The 20,086-nt window shown below is 39.1% G+C and overlaps 1 protein-coding gene and 1 non-coding gene across 6 annotated transcripts in view; both read right to left on the reverse strand.

Moving 5' to 3' along the window:
* LPAR1 (lysophosphatidic acid receptor 1) overlaps positions 1-20,086 on the reverse strand; it is a 167,798-nt gene that overhangs the window by 69,819 nt on the left and 77,893 nt on the right. The gene's annotated exons all lie outside the window — the stretch shown is intronic.
* On the reverse strand, positions 2,684-2,816 carry LOC133253532 (small nucleolar RNA SNORA71). Its single transcript, XR_009738322.1, has one exon. It is a non-coding gene; the product is annotated as a small nucleolar RNA SNORA71 (small nucleolar RNA).

Consider the following 20,086-nt stretch of genomic DNA (forward strand, 5'->3'; position numbering starts at 1 on the left):
TTACAGTTTTACTGTCCTCAAGATTAAAGAGAGTTGGAGTTAAATAAATGACAAGGTCTGTGCTTGGTGGTTGCACATCATTGAAGTCTACTAGAAAAGCCACACGACCCAGAAATCGTGCTTAAAATACATGAGACAGATGAGAATTTTGCAAGAGTGTTGCAACTGGAATATTTATCATAGTGCAGTCTATTTTGACCTGTTATTTAGGGAATCTGTAAACACAGTTGGTTTACAGATAGGGTATTATTGCCCTATTACTCTGCATTTCTGTTCTCACATAGCATGTTCAATCTGTGTCAGGCATCTTGTAACGTCAAGTCCCCACAGGAACTATCAGTGCCAACACTTCAAAGAGGTCACTATGCATCAAAGCTTCTTTGCCCAAAGCCAGCGTTTGCTGTTCAACATTCCTGTGGTCAGCACTGTCTATCCCCACAACTACTTACCCCAGAATAGCATTCATCAATGCATCTATGTTTGAGAACTTTTTTCTTTTTGGAGGACATAAGAAATATATTACCTAGTGTAACCTTCAAAGAGCAGTTGCTATTTGGACACTTTTCTAAAGTATATCTTTTAAAATGATAATGAGTGATTCAGTTCAGTTCAGTTGCTCAGTTGTGTCTGACTCTTTGTGACCCCATGAACCACAACAAGCCAGGCCTCCCTGTCCATCACCAACTCCTGGAGTCCACCCAAACCCATGCCATTGTGTCGTTGATGCCATCCAACCATCTCATCCTCCGTCATCCCCTTCTCCTCCTGCGCTCAATCTTTCCCACCATCAGGGTCTTTTCAAATGAGTCAGGTCTTCGCATCAGGTGGCCAAAGTATTGGAGTTTCAGCTTCAACATCAGTCCTTCCAATGAACACCCAGGACTGATGTCCTAATGTTTTATTATGTGTTTTCTTATTTTTAACATCCTCAATTGGAATATATTTCCTTATTAACTACTTCAACTCTTAATTGAATCCAAAAAGGATTGAGGAGGTTTATAACAGAATGATATAGGCAGTCAATAAAACTATTACAATGAAATTAGAGAGTAAGAAGTAACATGAAGGAGAAACTAGAAAATTACACACCAAATCAACTTACCTAAAGACTTAAGTGTACCTGTGACTCCTAAAATTGGAGAATAATTTTTGAAGACAGCTCACAACCAACCTTTTTATCTTGCAATGCATTTGATAAATAATGTAGCAAATACAAATTTTTTAAAGCAAATATAGTTTTAACCACTAGTTTTGATCAAATATTCTACTGAATATCTGTGGATTGTGCATAAATGTTTACCAATCACAGAAACCTCCAAAAAAGTGAGATTCTTCTTGAAGGGTTAGTCTCTTGACTTGTCCAGACATCTAGGGTCTCTTTCCTCATTTATACTCAATAGACTTTAGATCATGCTTCTATAATCATCACTTACTATGCTGTATAATTATTTAGCACCTTGTTTCTTAAAAAGATGACACTCCACGGGGAGAGTGGGGACCTTGCCTTACACATCGTGGTATTTCATGTACCTGCCACAGAGAACCCTTCATTGGGGATCTGAGAATTTATGTTTCATTCCACTTCAAATCTTGCCATTACTCTGGGTAACTCATCTAATTTTCTAGCTTCTCAGTTTCTTGATCTCATCACTCATGCCTTTCTATTCTTATAACTCAGCTGCCCACTCCCCTGGTCACATCCTGAACTTTGTAATTGTTCAAAACCGTCTCCCTTTGGAAATAATCAATTGATACATTCAATATTCTTTACATTTGGATTACTCTTCCCATTCTTTCCAATTTATACATTCTAGTCCCTCACTTCCCATTCTTCCCAGTTTCTCATTTGATCCCCAATACAGCAGTTTTTTGAAGCCATCTATTTCCTTAAGCATGCTACTTTTTCCCAGTAAATTACGTATCTCCCCCCTTTCTTTATCCATCTCAGGTTCCATAGTATATCATTTCAACCACTGTTTTTGCTAACACAGGAACATATTCTCTTCTTGAAGACTCTGAGGTCAGGTTTCCTTCAGAATTTAAACATTTTCTGGTTTTGTTTTTGCTTTTGGCCACCAAGATGTCAGATCTTAGTCCCCCAACCAAAGATGGAACCCCCACCCGCTGCAGTGGAAGCAGAGAGTCTCAGTCACTGGATTGCCAGGGAAGTTCCCCCGAATTTGCTGGTTTTAATCACAGTTATAGAGGACATAATCCTTATCTGATATAACAGCCCCATCAAAATTTGGGGCAGCACTCCATAATGATACACATTAAGTTCTAAAATAAAACATGAATGTTGAGCTGTGTGCTTAGTCACTCAGCCATGTCCGACTCTTTGAGACCCCCTGGACTGTAGCCTGCAAGGCCTCTCTCCATGGAATTTTCCAGGCAAGAATATTGGACTGGGTTGCCATTTCTTACTCCAGGGGATCTTCCCAACACAGGGATCGAACCACATCTCTTGTGTCTCCTGCATTGGCAGGCGAATTCTTTACCACTTGTGCCACCTTAGAAGCCCTAAAATATGAGTATATACACTAAATTTGATAAATAAAGGTTATAAGTAGCCTCATATTGATTCATTCAGAGCAAATTTTGCCATTTATTTAAGAAAAAAAATCTTCCATTTTCAGACCCTTTTTTTTATTTTTATTTTTTTATTTTTTATTTTTTACAGGCATGTGTGAAAGCGCCAGGGTTTGCAAGGGACAGGATGGACCTTCCAAACACGGGGAAAGGCTTTCGGCAATTCCTCTCCCTGCACTATCAATGACCAGGGCACAGGCAGCCCACGGTCACTTTCGAATGCAGGGGGCAGACCTTCTTGAATTTTACAATTTCAAATTAGGAAGCAAGACCTTTATCTTTTAATCGACTTGCTCCACTGTACTTCTGTAACCATTTCTTAGAATAACATCAGTCTTGGATGAATACAACTGGTTCCTGTAATGGTAAAGAACCCACCTGACACTGCAGGAAACAAGAGATGCGGGTTCAATTCCTGGGTCGGGAAGATCCCCTGGAGAAGGACATGGCAACCCACTCCAGTATTCTTGCCTGGAGAATCCCATGAACAGAGGAGCCTGGTGGACTCCTGGTGGTCCATGGGGTTGCAAAGAGTCAGACATGACTGAGCAACTGACACTACTCCATACTTATGCCAAAGCTTCTGAGAAATGTTAGAGGAAATCTGAAACGCCTGGCGGGCTTCCCAGATAGCTTAGTTGGTAAAGAATCCACCTGCAATGCAAGAGACCCCGGTTCAGTTCCTGGGTTGGGAAGATCCGCTGCAGAATGGATAGGCTACCCACTCCAGTATTCTTGGGCTTCCCTTGTGGCTCAGGTGGTAAAGAATCAGCCTCAGTTGAGACTTTAATGCCATAAGAAATCTGATTTTCTCCCTAATTATTATTCTGTGTCTTCTTCACAGTAACTATTTTAAACTTATCTATTATTCTCTTTTGAGTCCCACCTTCCATCTCTCCTCAGCAGTTGCCAAAAGGGGAAACTTATTGGAACTCTTACCTTTAAAATTACTACTCAAGAATCTCTCCTTCCTTCTCCTTCTGTTACAATGGAAAAGGCATACCCTTTGTCTCCAAGTGTTCTGAATCCCATCCATCCCTACTATTTCCAGAACCTTGTTCTACAAACTGCTTCCTTTCTCTTCTTCAGATCTTCAGTTCTCCCCCTCACTCATTCTTCTCTCCCATGAATCTTTCCTATCTATAATCAAGCTGGTTTAATCTCTACCAAAGACAGAAAGAAAGCCTTACAATAACTTCATGTTCACTTCCAGGTTTGATGATTCCTTCCCCTTCATGGCCAATTGCTCTCTTCTGTGTCTCACTGGACACACACTGGTTTCTCAATTACCTGTCATATGGCTTCTCCTCCTACCCCTCCATGAAAACCACTCTAGCCAATCCTTGAGTTTCACATAACTTCCCAAAGTCACACCAATCTGGTGGCTGGTCCAGTGGAAACTTTTCAGTCCTCACCACACTAACCCCTCAGAGCATTAGACACATGACTGGAAGCCTCTTTTTAATAAAATCCTCTTTCTTTGACTCTCGTGACATCATATTCTCCTGGGCGCTGATCTCTTTCTTGGGCTGGTCCTCCACAGTCATTTCCAAGACTCCCAATCCTCTGTGCAATGTTACTATTTCTACTCTACATTCTCCTTTAACACACTTGTACTAATTTTTCAAAAATGTCCTCCAAGATTTCAGTTATGTTATATATCTCAAATATTCCCATGCCCAGTCATTCAGTCGTGTCCAACTCTTTGTGACGCCAAGGACTGTAGCCTGCCAGGCTCCTCTATCCATGGCGTTTTCAGGCAGGAATACCGGAATGGGCTGCCATTTCCTTCTCCAGGGGATATCCTGACCCAGGGATCAAACCAACATTTGCTGCATCTCCTGGATTGGCAGGCTGATTCTTTACCCCTCACCCACCTGAGGAGCCCAAATATTCCCATACCTATACATTTAACCCCTATTTCTTTCCTGTGCTTTAAGCAAATATCAAATTGTCCACCATTATCTCTGACTATCACATACTCTCTGTGTTCAAAACCAAGCTCAGACTTAAAATCTTCCCCAGCTTGTTCCTCCTGTGGTCTCTATTGCCAAGGCTGCTGCTGCTGCTAAGTCGCTTCAGTGGTGTCCAACTCTGTGCGACCCCATAGACGGCAGCCCGCCAGGCTCCGAAGTCCCTGGGATTCTCCAGGCAAGAACACTGGAGTGGGTTGCCATTTCCTTCTCCAATGCATGCATGCATGCTAAGTCGCTTCAGTCGTGTCTGACTCTGTGCGACCCTATGCTAGAGACCTCTAGCTTTCCAGTGGCCTGAGTGCTAAACCTGGGAAATTCCTTTTTCTCTCATCCTCATCATTCAATCAGTAACCACATCCTATAAATTCTTCCCCAGTATCTGTTCTCTTGCCTGGAGAATCCCAGGGACGAGGAGCCTGGTGGGTTGCCATCTATGGGGTCGCACAGAGTCGAACACGACTGAAGCAACTTAGCAGCAGCAGCAGCAGCAGCAGCAGCAGCAGCAGTGTCTGTTCAACCTGTTTACTATTCCACCCTCACAGCCACCAGCAATACTACTGTGCCGGTTTCCCAGGTGTTCTTTCTCCCTAGCACTAATCTCTTCTCTAGTGATCTTTCTAAAAGACAAAATTGCTCACACTGTTCCTCTACTGAAAGTGCTTCAGTGGCTTACAAGAGCACATAAGTTAAAGATCTAAACTTTTCAACCATTTTATCAGACCTCTCTTGCCTCAACTCAAGTTATTAATGACTTCAAGCTCTCTGCTTCACCTGTTTAATGTACTGTAATCTCTTTCACCTCTGGTTCTCAGCATCACTGAGAACGGAAGTTTTCTGCATCAGCATCCAGAGCGCTTTTAAAACACAGCTTGATGGCCACATCCCAAGAATTTCTGATTTAGCAGAGCTGAGATGGGGCCCAGGTGATACTGATGCTGCTAGTCTAAGGACCATTCTGTGAGTACCACTGGCCTAGAACAATCTTTCCCCCAGTTTCACCTTATACTCATTCTTCATGTACCAGTTGAATACTATTCTTTCTAGTTGTTCTCCCAAGATCTTCCCACATCTCGGCAAGGTGCTTCCTCCATAGTTCCCTGCATTACACCTATAACAACACACAATGTACAATAACTGCTTATCTATTGACATCTCCCCACACTGGACTAAATATCATGAGGGCAGAGGGTCTAGCTTTCTTGTTAATTGTTGTATAGCATCCAACTATCAGACTAGATGCTAAATACATATTGATTGCTTTAATAAACTAAAGCTAATTTCAAAAATGTTTACATTTCAAGAATTTCTGCAAAGGATATTTTTTAAAATGTAAATATAAATGTTGTATTTCACAGCATTCACATTTCTGAATGCCAACTGCCAACAAAGTCAAGCAGTGTTATATACAGCTTCATTGCTTTTCCCACATAGAAAAACTGTATCATTAATAATTACAATATAAAGTATAAATTGTCTTTTTAAGCCACAGTATACTAAGATAAATAAAACTGACAAATTTCCTCTAAAGGCATCCAGTGTTTACTTAGCAATGGCATGTGACCTGGTTTTATGCCATCTCTTATCTCTTATAAAAATTGAGTAGTGATATCATAAAAAGCATACCATATTTAATGACATAAGTTACATGATTTGTTTGAACCTTGGTTTTATCATCTATTAAATCAGAAAATTGGACTAAATTATACATAAGGTCTATTTCAGATTTTAAATTCCATTCCAAGAATATTCTGGATAAGAATTCAATATTTAATAAAATCACCAGCTAAATATTAAGGCAATAGAAAATATACCAGGAATTAAAAATAACAAAGGTCAATAACTCCTGTGGAGAAGGAGATGACAACCCACTCCAGTACTCTTGCCTGGAGAATCTCATGAACAGAAGAGCCTGGAGGGCTACAATCCATAGGGTCGTAAAGAACTGGATATGACTGAAGCAGCTTAGCAAGATAATGCCAGAGGAAAAAATTGGAATTTTAGCTAGATTTAGTACAATAGAACTGAATTGAAAGAAGCATTAAATCTTTTCTCCTATCAGCTACAAAAATCAGCAGATCTAGAGAATAAGCAAAAGAGACTTTGGTAGCATCTTCAACGGTATTCAAAAAGGTAGTGTGAAAGTACTTCTTTACTTTTTCAGGACCTGATGGATTTAAGCAGAAATGCACATCAAGCTCTGGAAGTATCCAATTCAACTATGCCTGGGTGGACTATAAGCCATTAAGGTAGTCATGGTTACAAGGATAAAGCAAACAGGAAAAAAATTAGCAAACACAACAGGGAGAAAGCAACTCAGAGGAGATGGCCATATGACACAGAATGCCTCCCCTTGAAGCAGATATATGAAAAAAAAGGGGGGGGGTGGTGGGCAGAGGGAGAAGGGGTTAAATGCCAGGATTTGTATTTCTAATTTGTATTCTCAAAGTGCTTTGTTAGGATACAAGCACTGAAAATAGAGAAAGTCATTGTAAAGACAGAAAAAAAATATTCCAGAAAAAACTCCATAGAAATTATATTAGCTTCCTATTACTAACATAACAAATTGCCACAAATTTAGTAGCTTCAAGAGACAAATTTATTATCTTATAGTCCTGGAGGTCAGAAGTCCAAAGTGGGTCTCACTGGGCTAAATCAAGGTGTTGGCAGGACTCTGTTCCTTTCCAGAGGCTCTAGAGAATTTTTTCATGTCTTTTCCAATTTGGAGAGATGGCCCACATTCCTTGTCTCCTGGCCCCATTCCAGCTTCAAAGCCAATAATGACCAGTCAAGTCAAGCCCTTTTCACACTGACATTATTCTAACACTGACACTTCTTTCTCGATCTTCTACATTTAAAGATTCTTGTCCACCCAGATAACCTAGGATAATCTCCCCAACACAAAATATGGAACTTCATCACATATGAAAAGTCCCCTTTGCCATGTAAAGTAGCATATTCACTGGTTCCGGGATTAAGTACACAGTGGACATCATCAGAACTCCATCAGTGTGGCCACCAAAGGGATGAAAAGCCATTTCTGAATTAAAAGCAGTAATGCAGGCACTGAAATGAAGTATAAAAATTTCAGAAAACTGAAATGACAAGCAGAAAACATACTTAGGAAAGTTACTCAGTGCTCAGAGAAGATCTGAGATAAGATAAAGGGAAAGAAGGCACATACAGGAAAAAATTCCTAACGTAACTACTCTTCCAGCTAAGACTAGGACAAAGCTCAAGTAACACAGCTTGACGTATATGAAAAGTTACTGCTTAAAAAGAAAGACCTCAAGTTACTGATGCAAGTTTACATAAACTACAAAGGAATTAATTAAAATCAACTAAAATTCAGATATAGCTAGGTTAGATTTTGGAATTTCAGGGTTAAAATTCTAAATTCTAAAAATATAAAAAGTAAACAAAAAGCAAACAAATACTGAGAGAAAGAGAGAAAATACAGTATTTCCAAACCTCAGCTGTAGAATTTCAAAGGACAGAATACAACCAATCAAAATCTCCATTATTTCAACTGTACTTCAATTTGGAAAAAAAGTCTCCATTACATGGAGACAGTGTTTGAGATACATAAAATTCTATAACCACCTATACTTAAATTCTCATAAGGGGATAATAAAGAACAGTCCCAAGGTGTGGGAGCTCAGAACGATCAACATACACATTTCCTTCCTAAAGAAAATATAAATGCAAGTAAGCCATGAAAAAAGTAAAAATAAAAACCACAATAGAATAAAAAGACTAGCAGCGAGCATTGAAAATATACAAAAGATAACTGAGTCTAAGTAACTGTTCTTCATATGGTTATAAAACAAAGCAAACATCAAAAATGACTTGAATGTGTATTTATTGTAAAAACAATAATAATCTGGAATTAAAATCATTGAATTGATAATAAAAGAGAAAACATTTAACACTAAAATGTCAATAAATATACATGTATATACAGTGGGCACATAAGAAAGATTGTGGTTCATAATGAGTGTTTTCATAATAAAAGTGACAGCACTGCCCCCAAAATCCTTGCATTGATAAGACTTAAAAATGGGGCAAGAGAAGTATGTAAATATCTGTTTTATTACTTAGGCACAAATCAAAGCATACTATTTAAGTTGTAACAATAATTTTCAAAAATAAGTTTAAACATGATTCAAAAACCACCAAATTGAGTAGTTAACATACTAAAAATAAGATGACTACTTTTCATATTACTGGAGAAAACAGAAAAATACGGGGGGCGGGGGGAACAAACTGTGAAGAATGACAATTTTGTGAAATTTAAATATTTGTGAAATTTATATAGATAAAACTATAAATGATTTCCCTTTCTTCTTTTGAAAAGTAATATGTGTTGCAAGAATTTAGGGGAAAACAAGAATATAATCAAACAAAACTCAAATACTTTTTAAAGTCCATTATTCCAAAATCTCAATCACTATAATTAGAAATTTCTCTGTAGTGAGTTACAGAATTCCACCCTGCCCAAGAAACAAACACATAAATAAAACAGAGTGATTCCAAAAATAAACTGCCCTCAACGCTAAAAAGAGAAGTCCACATTCATGCCCTTTTCACATCTACCAATTACATCACAGGATGATGGGGCTGTGGGAGGAGGCCTCACTGGCTGCTCTACAGAAGAGATGTTCCAAATCTCAGAAATTAACCTCACCTTATCATGTGATCTCAAAAGAAGTCATAACAAATCTGCCAAGCCTGAACTCTAAAGAGGCACAGAGGGTGTTCATCTTCATTACATACTTCATTTGTTCATTGGCACATTCACAGACATTACTGGAACGCCAGGTACAGGCAAGGCACTGCACTGAGCTATGCCTTCCAGGGGTACCAAAACGATACACCTGGGTGCCTGCTGGGGGGCCACTCCCGTTCCATCCAGTGTGGTCTTTAATCTCTTGAAAGACAGCTACATCTTCATTAGCCAAGTGAAGGGAATGCTTAGCTCGCAGACTTACCAGCTCGCAGACCAGTAATTAAGTCTATATGATTCAGTAAGTATTTAGATAAGAATGTAAATATGCACTCTGACAGACTAAAAGGAGATTTTAATCTATGCAGAATAAAGGACCAGTAATAAGACCTAAATCAAGCCAGTTTGGGTTCCCACTTCTGCTAAAGTAAAACAATGGAGTGGGTGAGGACTTCTTCCTGATTCTGATGCTCACCAGCTAATCTGGTCTACAGTAAGTCTCACAACATCTCTAAGTGTCGATTTCTCATTTGTAAAATAAGACATCTCTAGTGAAAGTGTTAGTTGCTCAGTCATGTCCTACTCTTTGCAACTGCATGGACTGTAGCCCACCAGGCTCCTCTGTTCATGGGATTCTCCAGGCAAGAATACTGGAAGGGGTAGCCGTTTCTTTCTCCAGGGGATCTTCCCAACCCAGGGATCAAACCCAGTTTTCCCACATTGCAGGTGGATTCTTTACTGTCTGAGCCACCAGGGAAGCCATGAATACTGGAGTGGGTAGCCTATCCCTACTCCAGGTATCATCCTGACCCAGGAATCAAACCAGGGTCTCCTGCATTGCAGGCAGATTCTTTACCAGCTGAGCTACCAGGGAATTCAATTCTAGCTCTTAAAGCTAAAATACTCAGACTTTACACACATTTCCTGCCTCATTCCCTCTACCCACAAAAAAAGATTGAAAAGAGACAGCACAGAATTTAATAAACGTCATTAAGTCTCTAATTACAATAAAAATATTTCTCACACTTTTTAGAGCCTCAAATGAGAAACAATAAAAAGAAAAAAAGGAATGATCCACCACTAGAATCAGAAAACAGGCCACAAAATAATGCTGATGCAAACCAAAAATGTTTAAGTTAGAAAGTCATATTCCAAGTAGTTGAAGAACATGCAATTACTAGATCTTTTTAAAAGTTTATCTGAAAAAGTACATAAAATACTACTTTTATACAGTAACAATGTATGTGAATATGATGTACCGACATATAAAAAAGAAAACTATGGAAAACAAACAGTAAATCAATGAAAACACTTGTGTATCTGTTATTCCCTGTAACAGGCTGCATGAGTGACATCATATTAGCTGAATTTTCAGAGAGAATTTTGAGTCAGGCCAAGAGGAAGAAATGGAAAAAAACAAACAGACTAAAAACCAAACAAACACTAAGACATGCTAGAGAAAAATATAAGTAGTGTTTTAGATGCGCTGCTGAGCTCCAAGGGAACAGCAGACGGAGGTGACAGGATGCCCTGGTAGCAGACTGTCAACATTATGGAGACACGGCATTAAACATTACTGGGAAAAAGGAGATGCGCCCTTGGCCTTAACTGAGGCAGTGACTTAGAACTGAGATCAAGAGCCAAGCTAGGAGTCTTGAAGATCTCCCTATCAGTAAAAGAGTGAACAGAAAACATAATCTACATAGGGGCACTGGGGAAAACAAGTAAGTTTGTCTCATTTAGGCTCCTGGTTGGGAAATAAATAAATTAAAAGACTCCCTTCAGAAATTAAGACCCCAAGCCTATAAATCACACACAGATGGGATCTGAAGTTAGACCTGTTGCCAAGTGTGAGAAGCCACAGAAGGAGAAATTAACAAAAGCCACAGCCCTTAAGCTTGTGATATCTCCGCCCCACATCCATGTGCCTGGCACTAGCAAGCATCAGACCTCTCCAGAGGGCCAGACATCAATACAGCCACACAGGATTCTCTCTGGTCAGCCCCACTGATGAATTAATCACCCCAAAGAATAAAAACACCCAAGAAGGGTACCATGCGTGAGAATCAGCAGAACAGTACACAGTAGGATTGGATCCAAGAATATCAGACTAAAGACAAAACTGAACCGATGGAGTTTTTGCATTCTCCCTTCTCTACTTCAATTGGTTCCAGTTACATTTCCATTTCTATTCTTTAATGCTTATTTTTAATATTTGAACATGCATACTTGACATCTACAGGTAATCCTCTTCCCTAAGTAAGCACTCACTCCAATGCCTCCAGCTCCCTGTGATTCAGCATTACTTCCATTTGTTTTGAAACCTACCTAAAATTACTTGATATTACATTCTCAGTTTATTTGGTTATCTTTGTATGATGCCAGCACACCCATGTTACGAGCACAAAAGGAAGATTAAGAGTGAAATAAATTGTCAGCCAGTATTATTTGAGAACAAAAATAAAAAGTTCCTAAATAAAATAATTATCTATATTTATATATCTAGACCTACATAGGGAAAGAGAGAGATGTGACTAAACAGAGTTTATTCCAGAATGCAAACATGATTTAACATTTAAAAAATCTGGTAATAGAAATCATGACGTGAGCAAATTCAAGGAAAGAAAAAAGGCCAATGATCATCTCATTAGACATGCAAATATGTGTTTGGTAAATTTAAACAACTTTCACCATAATTTGCCAATCTAGGCTTAGAAGGAAACTTCCTTAACTTGGTAAAAGGTCTATGTCATATTTGATGGAAATATTTGTCATATTTGATGGAAATTTGTCATATTTGATGGAAATATTAATATTCCCTTTTAAGAAACAAAACAAAGCTGATTTGATCACCAGTTGCCTTTAGCATGTATTAGTGATTATAGCCAAAACAGTAAGAAAAAAAAAGAACTGGAAAAGAAAAGCTTAACTCTCTATCACAAATGATTAATTATTTACATATAAAATACAAGATGATCTATAAACAAACTGTACTAACAAAGTTTAGCAAATTTGCTGAATTAAATATCAAGCCACATGAATTAACTGTGTTTATATACAAATATCAGAAAAAATTTTTAATTATTATTTCAAGGACAACACATAATAAAAAAAGGTTTATTGATTCTAGGAATAAGTCTAAATACTCAAAAGCTTACAAGGAAACCTAAATAATTAAGAGATAGCATTTAATGGGCAGAGAAAGACATTAAGATGTCAGTTTTCCAAAACAGTAATACATAAATTCAGTGCAATAAAATGAAAATCCCAAAGGGTTTTTCATGAAGCTTGACAGACTCTCTGAATACTGCTGCAGAAGTACAAAAGAGCCAGAGTACACAAGATAACTTGGAAGTCAAAGAACTAGATGCCCTAAGGAAAACCATACTTTATTTCAAAGTGATAGCAGGAAGACATGATATTGGCACAGAAAAGCGAACAACCAATGACGTAGAAAAGAACCAGAAATACACACTTTCATGGTAACTTGATATAAGAGACATGGCTTTACCTAATGGGGAAAACAGCATTAACTGTTCATCTGTGTGAAAAAATAAAAGTAAACAAACTGTCTTTTCCCTATCATACACAGAAATCAATTTCAGTAAAGACGTGTAAAAAAGGAAATTAAAAAAATATATTTATAATTTGCAACTAGGGGGGTTTTTCTAAACAAAACCAAAACATTGACAAAATTCAAAACTTCCATGCAGCAAAAGACTTTCTAATCAATGAAAAGAAAATTTAAAGAATAGTAAAAATTTTGGCAGTGCACATAATAAAGGTTTAGTCCGCAAATCAAAATAGAAAAGCCAAACAATCCCATAGCAAAATAGGCAAAGATGGGGACAGGCAATTCATAAAAAAGGAAAACTAAATGGCCAATCATCACATGAAAAGATAATTACTTTCCAGGGAATCAGAGAAAATTAAATAAAAACTGCAGTCAAATCCAATTAACCAATCATTCCATTGGATGGTTAAAATTTAACAAGTCTGAAGCTATCAAGAGTTGATGAAGACTGCCATACAGTTATTTTGGGAATAAAATTTTAATACAACTGATTTGCAAAACAGTTTGGCAAAACCCTCTTAAATTAGATATATTCATACACATGATTGCATGATTCTAACGCTAGAAAACCTCAAACATGTGCCTGAGAGACATACAAGAATTTTCACTGCTACTCTTTTCTAATATCAAAATACTAGAAGTAACATAAAATATTTCAAATGGAGAAAGGACAAATTGTGAAATAACCAGAAAGATAAGCTATAAAGCAGCCAAAATGAACAAAGTATAGCTTTACGTATGCTGATGACTAAAGCAACTTGCAAAGTATACGAGCACTATGCCATTCTTAGAAATGTCAAAAAAAAATTACAGAAATATACTATATATTGTTTAAACATTTCCCTGACATATGTATATATCACAAATATATGGGAGGAGATGATAAGTATGAATTTATCATGTGAGCCATGGGGGAGGTTAATAGACTTCGGAAGCAGTATAAGAGGCTCAACTTTATCTATAATGGCTCATTTGTTTATTTATTAAAGCACAAAATATTTTCTTCAGTTCAGTTCAGTTCAGTCAACAGTCATGTCCGACTCTTGGCAACCACATGGACTGCAGCACGCCAGGCCTCCCTGACCATAACCAACTCTCGGACGTTGGTCAAACTCATGTCACTGAGTTGGTGATGCCATCCAACCATCTCATCTTCGGTCGTCCCCTTCTCCTCCTGCCTTCAATCTTTCCCAGCATCAGAGTCTTTTCAAATGAGTCAGCTCTTCACATCAGGTGGCCAAAGTATTGCAGTTTCAGCTTCAAAATCAATGAATATTCAGGATTGATTTCTTTTAGGATGGACTGGTTGGATCTCCTTAGAGTCCAAGGGACTCTCAAGAGTCTTCTCCAACGCCACAGTTCAAAAGCATCAATTCTTTGGTGCTCAGCTTTCTTTATGATCCAACACTCACATCCATCCATGACTACTGGAAAAACCATAGCCTTAAATAGACAGACCTTTGTAATGTCTTTATTTTTAATATGCTATTTAGGTTGGTCATAACTTTTCTTCCAAGGAGTAAGCGTCTTTTAATTTCATGGATGCAGTCACGTTCTGCAGTGATTTTGGAGCCCAAGAAGATAAAGTCTGTCACTGTTTCCATCGTTTCCTCATCTCTTTGCCATGCAGTGATGGGATCAGAAGCCAGGATCTTAGTTTTCTGAATGTTGAGCTTTAAGCCAACTTTTTCACTCTCCTCTTTCACTTTCATCAGGAGGCTTTTTAGTTCCTCTTCACTTTCTGCCATAAGGGTGGTGTCATCTGCATATCTGAGGTTATTGATATTTCTCCTGGCAACCTTGATTCCAGTTTGTGCTTCTTCCAGTCCAGCGTGTCTCATGATGTACTCCACATATAAGTTACATAAGCAGGGCGACAATATACAGCCTTGATGTACTTACCTATTTGGAACCAGTGTGTTGTTCCATGTCCAGTTCTAACTGTTGCTTCCTGACCTGCATACAGATTTCTTAAAAGGCAGGTCAGGTGGTCTGGTATTCCCATGTCTTTCAGAATTTTCCACAGTTTATTGTGATCCGCACAGTCAAAGGCTTTGGCATAGTCAATACAGCAGATATAGATGTTTTCCTGGAACTTTCTTGCCTTTTTGATGATCCAGCAGATGTTGGCAATTTGATCTCTGGTTCCTCTACCTTTTCTAAAACCAGCTTGAACATCTGGAAGTTCTTGGTTCACATACTGTTGAAGCCTGGTTTGGAGAATTTTGAGCATTACTTTTACTAGCGTGTGAGATGAGTGCAATTGTGCGGTAGTTTGAGCATTCTTTGAGCATTTGATCTTCCGGACTCAGGGATTGAACCCAGGTCTCCTGCATTGCAAGAGGTTCAGAGGTTAAAGTGTCTGCCTCCAATGTAGGAGACTTGGGTTCGATCCCTGGGTTGGGAAGATCCCTTGGAGAAGGAAATGGCAACCCACTCCAGTACTCTTGCCTGAAGAATCCCATGGATGGAGGAGCCTGGTAGGCTACAATCCATGGGGTCGCAAAGATTCAGACATGACTGAACGACTTCACTTTCACTTTCACTTTAAGCATCTTTGGCATTGCCTTTCTTAGGGACTGGAATGAAAACTGACCTTTTCCAGTCCTGTGGCCACTGCTGAATTTTCCAAATTTGCTGACATATTGAGTGTAGCACTTTCACAGCATCATCTTTCAGGATTTGAAATAGCTCAACTGGAATTTCATCACCTCCATGAGCTTTGTTCATAGTGATGCTTCCTAAGGCCCACTTGACTTCACATTCCAGGATGTCTGGCTCTAGGTGAGTGATCACACCATCGTGATTATCTGGGTCATGAAGATCTTTTTGCACAGTTCTTCTGTGTATTCTTGCCACCTCTTCTTAATATCTTCTGCTTCTGTTAGGTCCATACCATTTCTGTCCTTTATTGAGCCCATCTTTGCATGAAATGTTCCCTTGGTATCTCTAATTTTCTTGAAGAGATCTCTGTCTTTCCCATTCTATTGTTTTCCTCTATTTCTTTGCACTGATCACTGAGGAAGGCTTTCTTATCAACTCTGCATTCAAATGGGTATATCTTTCCTTTTCACCTTTGCTTCTGGCCTCTCTTCTTTTCACAGCTATTTATAAGACCTCCTCAGACAGCCATTTTGCTTTTTTGCATTTCTTTTTCTTGGGGATGGTCTTGCTCCCTGTCTCCTGTACAATGTCACGAACCTCCGTCCATAGAGTGACTAGCTTAGAGGAAAGCAATAAGAGGTGAGGCTCAAAAGAGGCAGCTTCTAATATTTTAAATATTTAATGAAATTTAAAAAATATTTTTCAGGGAAAAAAATCATGCAAAAAGCATTCTCATAAGAATAAATGTACATTCCTGATACATCTTGGGGTAACTAGGACTACAATCTCACAGATTCCCTATCATTCACCACCTTACTCTTCCTGTCTTGTCTTTCTCCACCAATACAGAGTTGGACTTCCAGCTATAATATAGGCTGTGTGGCTCTAATACAGCCCTCCCCTCCTGTTTTCCCAGATGACTTCAGTAACCTGATCAACCATAATTCTGCTGCTGCTGCTGCTGCTAAGTCACTTCAGTCGTGTCTGACTCTGTGCAACCCCATAGACAGCAGCCCACCAGGCTCCCCCGTCCCTGGGATTCTCCAGGCAAGAACACTGGAGTGGGTTGCCATTTCCTTCTCCAATGCATGAAAGGGAAAAGTGAAAGTGAAGTCGCTCAGTTGTGTCTGACTCTTAGTGACCCCATGGACTGCAGCCCCCCAGGCTCCTCCGTCCATGGGATTTTCCAGGCAAGAGTACTGGAGTGGGGTGCCACTGCCTTCTCCCAACCATAATTCAGGTAATGCTAAACAGTTTTAGAGTATGCAAAGCCTTTGGAGTTGGGGCTCAAACCTGAATCCAGATCAATGACTTTTCTTTCCAGGCTTCAGCTAAGGCTTCAGACCTCCTTCTGCTGTCTGGTGGAAGCTCATCTCAGTGCAGATACTTTTAAATCAGGCAGCTATCTTGTCTACCAACAACCACAAGGTATACCCAACTGAATGCAGAGTTCCAAAGAACAGCAAGGAGCGATAAGAAAGCCTTCCTCAGGGATCAATGCAAAGAAATAGAGGAAAACAATAGAATGGGAAAGACAGAGATTTCTTCAAGAAAATTAGAGATACCAAGCAAGATATCATGATATCATGAACTCCTTCTTGGAAAATTCAGACTTATATCGAAGAAAGTAGGGAAAACCACTTGACCATTCAGGTATGACCTAAATTAAATCCCTTACGATTATACAGTGTAAGTGACAAATAGATTCAAGGGATCAGATCCGATAGACAGAGTGCCTGAAAAACTATGGACAGAGGTTCCTGACATGGTACAGGAGTCAGAGATTAAGACCATCCCCAAAAAAAAGAAATGCAAAAAGGCAAAATGGTTGTCTGAGGAGGTCTTATAAATAGCTGAGAAAGAAGAGAAGCTAAAGGCAAAGGAGAAAAAGAAAGATATATCCATCTGAATACAGAATTCCAAAGAATAGTAAGGAGAGATAAGAAAGCCTTCCTAAGTGATCAATGCAGAAATAGAGGAAAACAATAGAATGGGAAAGACTAGAGATCTCTTCAAGAAAATTAGAGATACCAAGGGAGCATTTCATGCAAAGATGGGCACACTAAAGGATAGAAATGGTATGGACCTAACAGAAGCAGAAGATATTAAGAGAAGGTAGCAAGAATACACAGAACTGGACAAAAAAATGTCACAAACCAGATAACCATGATGGTGTGATCACTCACCTAGAATGAGACATCCTGAGAATGAGACATCCTGGAGTGCAAAGTCAAGAGGGCCTCAGGAAGCATCACTATGAACAAAGCTAGTGGAGGTGATGGAATTCCAGCTGAGCTATTTCAAATCCTGAAAGATGATGTTGTGAAAGTGCTGCACTCAATATGCCAGTAAATTTGGAAAGCTCAGCAGTGGCCACAGGACTGGAAAAGGTCAGTTTTGTTCCAATCCTAAAGAAGGGCAATGCTAAAGAATGTTCAAACTACCACATAATTGCACTCATTTCACATGTTAGCAAGGTAATGCTCAAAATCCTTCAAGCTAGGCTTCAACAGTACGTGAACCAAGAACTTCCAGATGTACAAGCTGGATTTAGAAAAGGCAGAGGAACCAGAGATTAAATAGCCAACATCCATTGGATCATCGAAAAAGCAAGAGAATTCCAGAAAAACATCTACTTCTTCTTCATTGATTACTCTAAAGACTTTTTGTGATCACAGCAAACTGGGAAATTCTTAAAGAGATGGGAATATCAGAACACCCCACCTGCCTCCTGCAAAACCTGTATGCAGGTCAAGAAGCAACAGTTAGAACCAGACATGTAACAACGGACTGGTTCAAAACTGGGAAAGGAGTACATCAAGGCTGTATATTGTCACCCTGCTTATTTAATCTCTATGCAAGGTACACCATGCAAAATGCAGGGCTGGATGAATCACAAGCTGTAATCAAGATTGCTGGAAGAAATATCAATAACCTCAGATATGCAGATGACACCTCCTTAATGGCAGAAAGCAAAGAGCAACTATAGAGCCTCTTGACAAAGTGGAAGAGGAGAATGAAAAATTTGGCTTGAAAATCAACATTCAAAAAACTAAGATCATGGCATCGGGTCCCATCACTTCATGGCAAATAGATGGGGGAAAAAAATGGGAACAGTGACAGACTTTATTTTCTTGGGCTCCAAAATCATGGTGGACAGTGACTGTAGCCATGAAATTAAAAGATGCTTGCTCCTTGGAAGAAAAGCTATGATAAACCTAGACAGTGTATTAAAAAGCAGAAACATCACTTTGCTGACAAAGGTCTATATAGGCCAAGCTATGGTTTTTCCAGTAGTCATGTACAGATGTTTGAGAGTTGGACCATAAAGAAGAATGAGTGCCAAAAAATGATGCTTTCGAACTGTGGTATTGGAGAAGACTCTTGAGAGTCCCTTGGACAGCTAGATCAAACTAGTCAATCCTAAAGAAAATCAATCTGAACATTCATTCGAAGGACTGATGCTTAAGCTGAAGCTCCAATACTTTGGTCACCTGATGCGAAGAGCCGACTCATTGGAAAAGACTGATGCTGGGAAAGATTGATGGCATGAGGAGAAGGGTACAAGAGAGGATGAGATGATTGGATGGCATCATCAACTCAATCGACATTAGTCTGAGCAAACCCTGGGAGAAGGTGAAGGACAGGGAAGCCTGGCATGCTGCAGTCCATGGCGTCGCAAAGAGTCGGACAGGACTGAGCGACTGAACAATAACAACACACCCTACTCCTCTTCCTACAGGACAGGAGTTCTGGCTCCCAAAGGTTGCCTGAATCTTTGAAAGGTGCTTGATAGCTAATCTCACCTTTCAGGAATTCATCTCCTTCGTGGCCCTTTCAGAAATATTTTATCTAATGCTAAGGAACAGGTAACAACCACTTCTCACTTCTCTCCCAGCCTGAGCCTGTCTAGGATAATCATTTACAAAATGGACTTAAGTCTAACTCACTGGCAGTTCTTCACAGGATGCTGTGTGATTACCAAATGGCAGTACCATCATGTGGCAAATGAAGGTGGAATTTGTAAATGACGGTCTTATGACAGTGAGATACAGTTCTCCAAAGACATACATCCCCAGACCCTATGATTACCATCTCCTCAGCTGGTGAAAACAGCAGGGTGTTATCCCACCTTAGCATATATTCATGGAATAACTATAACTAAAGTTCAAAGGAAAATAACTGGAGACAGCTAGGAGAGTAAAAAGGAACACTGGCTAAGAGCACCATCATGGGTCATGAGAGGGCGGAAGCCTCACCCCTTTGAAGGATAAAGAATTGACTCCATTAATCATTAAAGACTAAACCGATTAGAAATGATGTATTAGAAAAAGAAACAAATATTAATGTCTCGCTTGTGGTTTACCCTAGGTATCCCAGTACAATTTTGTCTTATGAACTGAAAACTCCAAACGTGCCCTCAGATTGCAAAATAAGATATCCTCTCAAACTTTATCTGTGTTTATAAACACAAAAGGGGGCAGAGATGAATTCAAATTGCAATATGAGAACAAATTTAACTTCTAACAGAAACATGGTTCAAGATGGAGTAAGTCAGAAATCTCAATGTTTATCTCCACATGCATTTATTCCTGGCAATACATTGGAGTTTTCCATAGA

The sequence above is a fragment of the Bos javanicus genome, chromosome 8 (assembly GCF_032452875.1).
Source record: "Bos javanicus breed banteng chromosome 8, ARS-OSU_banteng_1.0, whole genome shotgun sequence".
Classification (NCBI taxonomy): Eukaryota; Metazoa; Chordata; class Mammalia; order Artiodactyla; family Bovidae; genus Bos; species Bos javanicus.